Raw genomic sequence first — 4,914 nt, forward strand, 5'->3', positions numbered from 1 at the left:
ATTTTTAGTTTTGCTCGCGGGGAAAGAATAAAACTTGGGCTCGAGCAACCCATTTTTAGGCTTAATTTTGGACCTAGCCCATAATTTGCAAGCCCATAATTCCTAGGCTCATACCCCCTAACCTAAAAACCCTATAAAACAAACAAAACTCTAGATCCCTACCCTAAGAGTGAGGGTCGTTCTTATTCAGAATTGAATGAGCCGTTTCCATCAGATGGGACAAAACACAAATCCAAAAAAAATGAGCTAACCTAAAGTAAGATACTAATCCGCTGTTTCCACCTTTCATCAATCAGCAACCAGGCTTTTCTTAAAAAACAAAATATTTCAGTGCTACCTTCCTCCAAAACGACCCCCCTCCACCTCCTGCACAAGGTTGAAAATTTGGGATGCCAAATTTTATACTAGCTTGGATGTCTATTTCCTTTAGGGTATTTTTAAACTAGTGCATTCACTGTAAATGGTACATAATTGTGAGTCTCGATTCAAACTTTTAGTCAGAGGATTAGTTCGACGTGGAAGTAACTTTTGCTTTTGGTCTCTGTTTGTTGTCGAAAACAGAGGAAGATAGATTGTTGGTTTTAGTGAAAACACCATATGCAATCTCTGAGACGTCTGATCTTAACAATCTACATCTACATCACGAAGCGAGATAGTTGACCGGAAAAAAGGTTTCGAGGTCGCCGGCGAGTTTCTGTTTGAGTACTGTGTTCGTGCCTTGGATGCCGCTTTCCCGTCGGTCGAGGCGATGAAATTGGATTTCAAGTTTCAGAGTTTGTTTTGTCCTTTTTCTCCAATTACAAAGAAATCAATAGAGGTTCAATATCTATCTTCAATCTCTGTTATTGATCTTATTTGTGCGTCGATTTTCGTTGAAGATTATTTGCTCCATTTTTCACCTAAATCGTGTGTTGCTTAGAGGAAGTTATGATTTTATTCTTTGGAGATAGAAATCTGATTTCTAACCTTAATTTCCATAGAGACATAAGTATTTGTTGTTTAATAAAATTAAAAAAGAAAAAGAAACAAGTGGGTGTAAACTCAACTGTTGGGTTAAATACTTATTCTTAGTTTTGTTATTGTCTCTTTAGTTTGCTACATTAATTTTGAGAGGTATTTAAATGATTTAATGTGCTTAGTGAGCTTGTGGTGTTTAATTGTTAATTAACTGATGGTGTGCGCTAGAAGGAATCTGGTCTAGATGTAAGTTGATCCATTTTTTGTTTACTGATAAAAAAAACATTAACCAAATACTACATTTTTTTCATAACTTTTTTTATAGCTTATATCCTTCACAACAATCTCAAAGATCAGAAAAATAATTCAAATGAGCTAGTTGCTTTAGGCGCGATTAATATTACATTATCGTAACTATAGGTATGGTTCTCGTGGCATGGTCACGATACGTAATTTCCAAATTCGGGTGTGCATTTCATGGGACCCTACCATAATTTTGAATAATGATAGTAGAAATAAACATGTTATAAATCCGGGTGTACATGTCATGTGACCCGATTCTAATTTCCAACAAGGTTAAATAGAATGTGTCGTGAACCGCGAGTGCATTTCATGTAGTGTGGCTTACGATGTGTTTTAAATAACCTTGAATTTTCTTGAAATATTAAAAGTGATTTTAAAGTAAAAAATGCACATAGGTTTAAAAGTGTTTAAAATCAGATAATTAGGCCAATAATAACAGTTGAGCAACCGTGCTAAAACCACGGAACCCGAGAATGCCTAACACCCTCTCCCGGGTTAACATAATTCCTTACCTGAATTTCTGTTCTCGCGGACTGTAAAACAGAGTCAATCTTTCCTCCATTCGGGATTTAAAACCAGTGACTTGGGACACCATTAATTATCCCAAGTGGCGACTCTGAATTTTAAATAAATAATCCCGTTTCGATTGTCATTTAAATTGGAAAAACTCCCTTATATCCTCTCTTGGGTAGTAAAAAGGAGAGGTGACAGTATTACATTACGATGATGTTACGCTTCGCCGTATTAAGTTACGACGATGTTGCACCCTGCAGTATTATATTACGGTGATGTTACGCTTCGCAGTATTAAGTTACGACGATGTTGCACCCTGTAGTATTGTACGTTGAATTTGTTGTAAAGTAATTGACATCAGTCCAGGTAAAAGATTATTTGGAGATTATAATGATTATGCTATTTCAAGCAAGTGATGAGTAAATTCGTGAAGGTGAGAGGGGAAACAAGTCAAGGAAATGAATTTTCGTCCAAGTTTGACATGTTGGATAAAATACGGCTCGAGATAAAATACCCGATATTTATGGACTAGTGTCATACAAGGTAGCACATGACCATGATAGTAAGGTGTATTTAAAGTGAGTAGTATTTTAAGTAATTTGAGATAATTCTTAATTACGTGGATTGGGTAATTATGGATATTTAGTGGGAGATTAATTATGTAAGTAAGCTAATTGAGTAAATTAAAACCTTTTGGATAAGGAGTTAAATCTCCCAATGTGGCAGCACGTCAAAGTCCATTTTATGACTCTTAAATTTGTGTTATAAGGTGGCAAATGAAGAAAGAATAGTGGCTTAGTCACCGCATAAGTAGGACCCACACCTAAGGACTTAAAAAGACTATCTAAAATCATTTTAAACCTCTACAATCACAAGGAAAGCTTTAGCAAAGTTCTTAGATTTTGATTAACAAAAACAACATTTTCATTCTAAAAAAATACTACATCAGATTCCTACAAAATTCCTTACCAAAACTCTATAATGAGATTCTAAAACATTACCTTAACAACGTGATTCTTTCAAGCAATTCTTATAAGATTTCAACCAAACTTCTTGCAACCAAACAATTCTAACGAGAATTGTTAGAACCGTAGCAACGTAAAATTTTGCGATTCTAAAGGAGTACGGTGCAAACTTTTCCAAGAATATTATACGAAATTTTCCCTATCCCAAATATGTTAAGGCTATCCCTTATTTTTTTTTGGCATGATCTATACGACACAAACGAAACGAGCAAATGCACAAATTCCATAAATGACTCTATTCATAGAAGTATTAGAGATATCTATGTTCTTGAATTTTCATGTGTCATAATATTCTACCATCTGTTCATGGGTCTCAGAAGAATACGAAGTTGAAAAGAGTTTACTTTACGATATTACTCAAAGACAAAATGGTCTTATGATATTTCAAAAGATTTTATTAACGTACTTTTCATGCATTGCATTCATGTACATTGACCTATGACCAGATGATATTATGTACGCGTACATGTATGTATATATATGCATATGGGATATGGAAAAGGTTATGGCGTTATATACGTACCACTACCTGATCAGCTGGTATGCGTTGATGAATTTGCCCACAGTGGTCGAGATGATATGATAGGACGCCCTCAAAGGCTGATGATGTTATGAAACATATACCTATGCACGACATGACAATCATATACATATGCATGACACTATAATTATTTCATGATTTACAAAGTTATCCAGACTTACAGGTGAAGTCCTTTACTCTATATTTCCTCCATGTCTGTTATGTACTTATTTATGTGCCTTACATACTCAGTACATTATTCGTACTGACGTCCCTTTTTCCTGAGTACGTTGCGTTTTATGCTCGCAGGTCCCGATAAACAGGTCGAGAGCCCTCCAAGTAGGCCATCAGCTCAACGAAAGATGTTGGTGCGCTTCATTTGCTTCGGAGTTGCTTGTTTGGTTAGTATGAGTTAGATATGTATTGTTTGGTATGGTGGGACTCTGTCCCGACCTTTATAAAAATTATGTATTCTTAGAGGTTTGTAGACAAATGTCATGTACGTAAAAAATCGTATGGCCTTGTCGGCCTATGTTCAGTGTTCAAGTGGTTATTTTGGTCTTAGAGGCCCATATGTCTTATGTATAAGTTGGCATTACCTGTTGTACTCTACCTATTTCATGGCAGCCTCTCCGGCTCAGTTATTTATGATATTATGACATGAAAAGATGTATTATATTGGTACTCGGTTGAGTAAGGTATCGGGTGTCCGTCGCGGTCCACTGGTTTGGGTCGTGACAACAAGTGGATATGTATTCACTATTGGTGGAGGAGAGGTATCTTGGAAGTTGTCCAAACAAACTTGTATTGCCCGTTCTACAATGGAGGCTGAATTCATAGCCTTACATAAAGCCGGTGAAGAAGCTGAATGGCTCCAGAATTTCTTGGAAAACATTCCATTTTGGCCCAAACTGTTAGCACCAATATGCATACATTGCGATAGTCAAATGACAATTGGAAGGGTTGGGAGCGTTATGTATAACGGTAAATCTTGTCATATATGACGAAGACATAAAACTATTAGGCAATTACTCTTTAGAGGAATTATCACGATTGACTATATAAAGTCAAGTGATAATGTGTCGGATCCACTTACAAAAGGCCTAACTAGAGAGATAGTTGAGAAATCATAAAGGGGAATGGGACTATGGCCGAGAACAAGTTATAGTGGCGGTAACTCTACCTAGAAGACTGGAGATCCCAAGATCTAGGTTTAAGGAGATCAAACAAAGTCATTAATTACTATTCAACATTGTCAACTAAACTTTTGGTCTATTCTCGTGATGAGACAATGTTCAGTACCAAGGACAAAACATTAAGGCTTTTTTTAATGATTTCTAAATTTGATACGGGGTATATCAAATAGTGTATCTACGAGATGACACATTTAGGAATCACATATGTAAGTGTGAAGTGTTAGTCGCTTCAAGGAGAAATTCGCAAGACCAGTTCTCTATGTACTTATGAAACTAGGCGGTGTTCATGACTGAAACAAACACAACAATGAGAACTAAAGATGGTTAAGGGTTGGTTGTGTGACTTATGGTTGTCTAAGTATACACCAAAGTTCGACGGTTCAAAGATATCAAATCCACC

General features: G+C 36.2%; 1 long non-coding RNA gene across 1 annotated transcript; it reads left to right on the top strand.

Moving 5' to 3' along the window:
• Positions 1-287: 287 nt before the first annotated feature.
• Positions 288-3,890, top strand: LOC138888995 (uncharacterized). Its single transcript, XR_011406528.1, has 2 exons — positions 288-817; positions 3,628-3,890. It is a non-coding gene; the product is annotated as an uncharacterized lncRNA (long non-coding RNA).
• Positions 3,891-4,914: the final 1,024 nt, after the last annotated feature.

This window comes from Nicotiana sylvestris, chromosome 4, assembly GCF_000393655.2.
Source record: "Nicotiana sylvestris chromosome 4, ASM39365v2, whole genome shotgun sequence".
Classification (NCBI taxonomy): Eukaryota; Viridiplantae; Streptophyta; class Magnoliopsida; order Solanales; family Solanaceae; genus Nicotiana; species Nicotiana sylvestris.